Raw genomic sequence first — 6,942 nt, forward strand, 5'->3', positions numbered from 1 at the left:
AAGTGTGTGCAGGATGCCGCGGCCTTTCTGCCGTTTAGAGAGAGGATGTGAAAGCTCCGCACTGTGACACGTAGCACGGGGCAGACGCCTGGGGACCACGGGGGCCGTAGCCCGGGCGGGACCTCCGTTCCTACGTGCGGGCAGTTAGGGGACCCCGGACACGGTGTCACCGGGCAGGCCTGTGGTCCGCGCGGCCCCAAGTCACGCGAGCAAGCTGAGCAGGACTGAGCTGAGACGTTGGTCCCTCGGCACACGGAAAACGGGCAAACTCAGCCCCGACGGGCCGTCCTTCCCCGTGCCGTCCCCGTCCCCGTGTGGATGGAACAGAGACGGGATTAAAACTTGCAGCGAGGGGATCCCTGGGTGGCGCAACGGTTTGGCGCCTGCCTTTGGCCCAGGGCGCGATCCTGGAGACCCGGGATCGAATCCCACATCAGGCTCCCGGTGTGTGGAGCCTGCTTCTTCCTCAGCCTGTGTCTCTGCCTCTCTCTCTCTCTCTCTGTAACTATCATAAAAAAAAAAAAAAAACAAAAAAACTTGCAGTGAGGCAGCACGAGGTGTGTGTTCCAGGGCGGGTCCCCCAGCCCTCCGGCCTGTCGCGCGGCTCCAGGCCTGCAGGGATGAGGGATTCCGGGGAAATGCCACCGGGTCGTGGGTCCCCCAGGAGCTGGCTCTGGGACCCGGAGGCCCGTGGGCAGGGCAGGCCGCCGAGAGCGCTCGGGAGCCCGCTTGGTCCTGCAACGCCACCTGGCGTGAGGTCCGGGCAGGTCCCCGCGCGCAAGCCCTGCCTCCTCGGGAGAGGGGAGCGTGTGGCTGGGGGAGAAGCGCCAGCAAGCGTGTGCGGGCCGGGCCGGGCTCTGGCTCCCCGCCGCACGCGCCCTCTCAGGGGCCCCGGCCGCATCCCGGCCGCATCCCGGCTGCATCCCGCCCGCGCCCCAAGCCGGCCTGCCCGGCGGCCTCCAACAGCGGCCGTGGGAGGGCCGCGCGAGGATTAACGCTTCATAATGAGGTAACGCATTTTTTAGGGCTTTGCTGTGGACCTTGTGTTCATGGCCGCTGCCGAGGGCAGACGGTTCCCCCGAGTGAGCCCCGGATCCTGGCAGCCTCGCGCACGCAGAGCGCTCTGGGGACCTCGCTGGCCACGCAGCCCTCGCACGAGGGTCCCCTGTTTGTGCTCCACGGGCAGCGATGGGGATGAGGCTGCGGGGGGGCGTGGGGAAGACGGGAGGACGGGCCCGGGGCAGATGCGCTGTGCACGCCGGCGGGAGGCAGCTCTGAGCGCTGGGCTGCATCTGAAAGTGCTCCATGTTCTCGATTGTCCGCTATCCGCGCTTGGGAGACGCAGCGCGGACGGGGGGCTGAGGTGTATCCTGGGCTCAGACGCCCCAGACCCCGCAGGGTGACTTAGCAGCAGGCAGAGGCGGGGGTGTGATTCACCCCTCCCTCCCCCCTTCGCAGTACGGGGACCCCTGGAGCTCGCGCCTTGCTAAGCCTCCCAATTCCTTGGCATTGTCTGCGGTTGTTGCTTCATTCCCTCTGCCGACAACCATTTGCAGAACGCGAGTGGCAGACGAGCTACTTGGCACCCCCGTGTTTGCAGTCGCGCTGTGTGCCTCCGACAGACTCGCGGGGGGTGTGGGGGGCGGCCCGCGGCGCCAGGGGCTCCAGGCCACCGTCTGACTTCTCTTGTGTCTTGGTGGAAGGTCTGGCCGAGAGAGGGTGAATGCGGTGGCGGTCTGCGGTGGCGGCGGCCGGGACGCTGTGTCGGTAAGTGCTCGTGCGCCGTGAGCGCGGCCGGGTTTACACGGACAGTGTGCACACGGGAGCACGGAAGGCAGTACCCGGCCCTTGTCATCTGACTGTACAGGGGTCACTGCCAAGATTTTGGTGAACATTCGTCCAGGATTTTTGTTTTATCTTATTTAGGTAACGTCTACACCCGATGTGGGGCTTGAACTCACAACCGTGAGATGAAGGGTGGCGTGCTGTCCTGGTGGAGCAGCCAGGCGCCCCCTTCCGCTCTCTTTGTACCACACACCTGAGCGCACGTATGCACCTGCGTGTCTGCTCGTCTGCGCCCGCAGATAGATGCCCAAAACCTTAATTGAGAAGCGCGTTCACATCATATTTATTGTCTTACAAAGTTTCAAGGCTCTGTTGGCGGAGCGGGCTGGCTCTTGATCTCAGGGTCGTGAGTTCGAGCCCCACTGCGGAGCCGGCGATCCCATCCGCGGCTGTTCCGAGTGGGGCTGACCCCCAGCGGTCGCTGGGTCGTTACCAGCACCTGAGGCTGTGACTGCACCGCAGTAAGATCACTGTTCTCTCTCTCTCTCTCTCTCTCTCTTTTTAAGATTTTATTTATTGATTCCTGAGAGATGCAGAGAGAGAGGCAGACACCCAGGCAGAGGGACAAGCAGGCTCCCTGCGGGACTGGATCCCGGGATCCCAGGGTCACGCCCTGAGCCGAAGGCAGACGCTCAACCCCTGAGCCACCCCGGTGCCCCAAGATTGCTATTTTCTGATCGCTCCTGATTTCAGAATGAAAATAAACAGCAGCCCAGCTATGATTTGGGTGTCGCACGGGCGCTGCCGCGTGGAGGGTGACGAGCAGTGGCCTCCAAACCCATGAGAACCTGCCGCGTCCATGTGTGGCACACGGGCGGGCCCGTGGGTTAGGCTGTGGGCCTGTTGGGTGCGGAATCCCACGCCGTGGGGGGTGCTGAGGGTCGGGGTGAACGGGGGCAGGAGCTGTGTCCCCAGGAGGAGTCACTGGTGACGCTCCTGCCCGACTCACAGGCACGGAGCCTGCTTCGTGGGCTGCTCTCGGCTCCCCCTCCCTTGATCCTGCTGCCCCCTCCACGCGGACGTGACGTGTCCTCTCGTGTACCTGCCACGGAGACTCAAGCTCATTGCATGTTTTTCCCTAAATGCTTGATGTGGAATCAACACGTGCTGAAAGCGTGTGGTGTGACTAGGTCCACACTGTGAGACCATCACCACCGTCGGGACGGTGGCACCTCCGCCATCCCCCCAGTCTCGAAGGGCTCGGTCTTGCCGCCTTCGTCACGGGCGTGCCCGCTACTGTGCCCCCGTGAGCGCGGCCTGGGCTTTGTCTACACGGGCTCACGCACTACATGGTTCTTTTCCATTTCTCTTGGGGTTTGGTGGGGCTTCTGTCCTCAGCACGACGACGTAGTTCCACATGTGGCTGCACGGTGGCGCCTCGGGAGGTCACCGCCCTCGTGGCGACCAGGCTGCCTGCCTGGGTCCCCCGCACGCTGCCCCTGTCCCGCTCTCGGGTGAACTCAGGGGCGCAGCGTTGCTGCACGAGCTCTGCACGGCCGAGAGTCGCCGCACTGCCTTGCAGCCTGCTCGGGCGCACACGCCGGCAGCTAGGACCGTCCCCGCCAGCACCCTCAGCGCGTGGGACGTTCGCGGCCCCCACGGCGGCCGAGCGGATTCCGTGTGCACCTGACACGAGCGCCTCCCTGTGCGTCGTCCCGTCGGCGTGTGCTTTCTGCTGAAGACTCTGCAGGAATCTTTCATGGTTCACTTTTACTGACCTGTTTTATTCCTGGTTGAGTTTTGAGCATTCTTTAAAATAAAGTATCAGGAAACGTCCTTTATTAGATTTGTGCTTTGCAAGTGTTTTCTCCCAGACGCTGGCTTGTCTCGTCCTTCCGTCCGCAGTATCTCTTACAGCGGAAGCGTTTTCAGTTTTGATAGAGCGTAATTTATCAATCATTCCTTTGATGGATTGTGTTTCTGGTGATGGGTCTAAGGACTTTAACGCCAGATAATGAATTTTTTCCTCCATTGTTTTTCTTGTGAAGGCTGTATGGTTTTATTTTATTTATTTTATTTTTTTATTTTTTTGGCTGTATGGTTTTAAAGCTTTTAGGCCCAGGGCGGCCCGGGTGGCTCAGCGGTTTAGCTGCCGCCTGCAGCCTGGGGTGTCGTCCTGGAGGCCCGGGATTGAGTCCCACGTCGGGCTCCCTGCATGGAGCCTGCTTCTCCCTCTGCCTGTCTCTGCCTCTCTTGCTCTCTCTATGTCTCTAATGAATAAATAAATCTTTAAAAAATGCATAATAAAATAAAGCTTTTAGGTCCATAATCCATTTTGAGATGATTTTTGGGTAAGCCGGAAGATGTGGGCCGGAGGTCACCGTTTTCATACGGGTGTCCAGTTGTGCAGCACGATACTTAAGCAGATTATCCTTTATTCACTGAGTTGCTTTTGCGCTTTTATAAAAAGCCAGTTGACTGTATTTGTGGTTCTCCTTGTGGATTGTGTCCTATTCCACTGATGTACGGGACTGTCTTTTTCCACACAGGGTTGCTTAGTATACTTTTACACTAAAGTCTGAAATTAGCTAGTGTGAATCCTCCTAGTCAGTGATTTTTGCAGATGGTTTTCACTGTGCTCATTGCTCTTTCTTTCCACTTAAATGTTAGACCAGCTCACAAAAAAAAGAAAAAAGAAAAAACCCAGCTCACAAATACCTAGGGATTTTATGCTGAGGTCTTGATTGGGATTTTGCTGACTCTCTAAATCATGTTGTGTTCTGTTCACTTTTTAATACTCGGAAGTCTTCTGGTCTATGAACGTGGGATGCTTTTCCATTTATCTATATCTTCTTTAATTTCTTCCAGCGATGTCTTGTACTTTCCATTATCCAAGTCTTTCACCGTCGTGGTTAAGCTAATTCCTAGGTCTTTTATTTATTGATTTTTTTTTTAGGATTTTATTTATTTATTCATGAGAGACACACACACACAGAGAGAGAGGCAGAGACACAGGCAGAGGGAGAAGCAGGCTCCATGCAGGGAGCCTGACGTGGGACTCGATCCCGGGTCTCCAGGATCACGCCCTGGGCTGAAGGCAGGGGCTAAACCACTGCGCCACCCACGGATCCGTCACTTCTAATTCTTTATTAGCTCTTTCCTTCTGCAAGCTCTGGATTCACTTTGTCCTTTTTCTTGATCCTTAACGTGTAAACTTACTTGCCTTGTTGATCTGAGATCTTTCTCGGTTTTCAGTGTCTGCATTTATAGCTATGAATTTCCCATTAGCACTGCTTTCCCAGTGTCCTGGAAGTTTTAGTGATGTTGTGTTTTCATTTCCCTTTGTCTCTAAGTATTTTCTAATTGCCCTTGTGATTTCTTCTCTGATCTACTCATTCTTTAGTAGTACGTGTTTAATTTAATTTAATTAAATTTATTTATTTATTTATTTATTTTAAGATTTTACTTATTTACTCATAAGGGACACAGAGGGCGAGGGGGCAGAGACAGAGATAGAAGAAGGAGCAGGCTCCATGCAGGGACCCCGATGTGAGACTCGATCCTGGGTCTCCAGGATCAGGACCTCAGCTGAAGGCGGTGCTAAACCGCTGAGCCACCCAGGCTGCCCAGTAGTATGTGTTTTAATTTCCATAGATTTGTGAATTTTCCAGGTTTCCTTCTGTTCCTGGCTTCTGACTTCTTTCATTGTGGTCAGAGAACATGCTTCCTATGTTATGTCTTGAAATCTGTTAAGACTTCATTTGCGACCTAACAAGTGGTCTGTTCTGGGGAGTGTCCCAAGTGCTCATGAGTGGAAGGTGTGTGCTGGCTGTTGCTGGGTGGAGGGCTCAGTGTATGTGTCTTAGATCTAGTTGGTTTCTTAAGGCCTTTTCGTCCTCACTTGTCTTCTGTCTGGTCGTTCTGTCCCTATTGAGAGTGGCGTATTGACGTCCCCAGCTGTTGTAGAGCGGCCCAGTCCCCACTCCATTCCATGGACATGGTTATAGCTCACTGTTTCTGAAGGTCTTATTTGATTTTTTTTCATCAAAGTCTTGTAGTTTTCAGTACACAGACCCTACACGTATTATGTTAGGCTGATGTCTTAAGTATTTTGTTTTTGAGGAGCTGTCATAATACGTATTGTTTTTTTTTTTTTTTTTTTTTTTTTTTTACGTATTGTTTTTTAAAACTTTCGGTGTCCAATTTTTCATTGCCTGTTTATCGAAATATGATTGATTTCATTATACTGACCTTGTATCCTGTGGCCTTGCTAAATTCACTTTTGAATTTGAGGAGAGAGTTTGGTATGTCCTTTGGGATTTTTCTACATAGCCAATCGTGTCAAAATTGCCTCAGAATAATTTTATACCTTCTTCTGAGTCTGATGCCTTTCATTTCCTTCCCCTCCTCGTTCCACGGGGTAGGACTTCCAGTACCTTGTGGAACAGAAACAGTCAACCTTGCCCCGTTTCTGGCCCAGTGTAGATGCAGGTGTAGGACAACCATCCAGTCTTCCATGGGCAAGGAGACTTGTGCCTCTAGTGCTTATTCATCCCTCATGCAGTGCTGCTGGCCACATGGAGCAATTTTATTTATTTATTTATTTATTTATTTATTTATTTATTTATAAAAATAGAGATAGTTTTTTTTTTTAGGTTTTATTTATTTATTCATGACAGACACATAGAGAGAGAGAGAGAGAGAGAGAGAGAGGAGAGACACAGGCAGAGGGAGAAGCAAGCTCTATGCAGGGAGCCAGATGTGGGACTTGATCCCGGGTCTCCAGGATCACACCCTGGGCTGAAGGCAGCGCTAAACCACTGAGCCACCCGGGCTGCCCTGTGTATGATTTTTGCACATATTCTGCAAGTCTGTAATAATTTCAAATAAGAAAGTCTAAATTTGGCTTTTGGTCCTTGTTATCCCCAGGACGTACCACTTGCTTGCCATTCCTCCACCTTCAAACATTTACTCTGCTCCCTCTTCCCTATCCTACGTAACACTACAGAAAATGCCTTTTATAGCTTCAGATTTTAACCCAATTCTCAGACACTGATGAGACAAGTAGGGATCAAAGATATAAATTCCTCACATGAGCATCACACCACATGTACGTCATCGCAGTGTCTCTGGGGATGCATGTACCTTTGTAATTTT

Source organism: Vulpes lagopus, chromosome X (genome assembly GCF_018345385.1).
Source record: "Vulpes lagopus strain Blue_001 chromosome X, ASM1834538v1, whole genome shotgun sequence".
NCBI lineage: Eukaryota > Metazoa > Chordata > Mammalia > Carnivora > Canidae > Vulpes > Vulpes lagopus.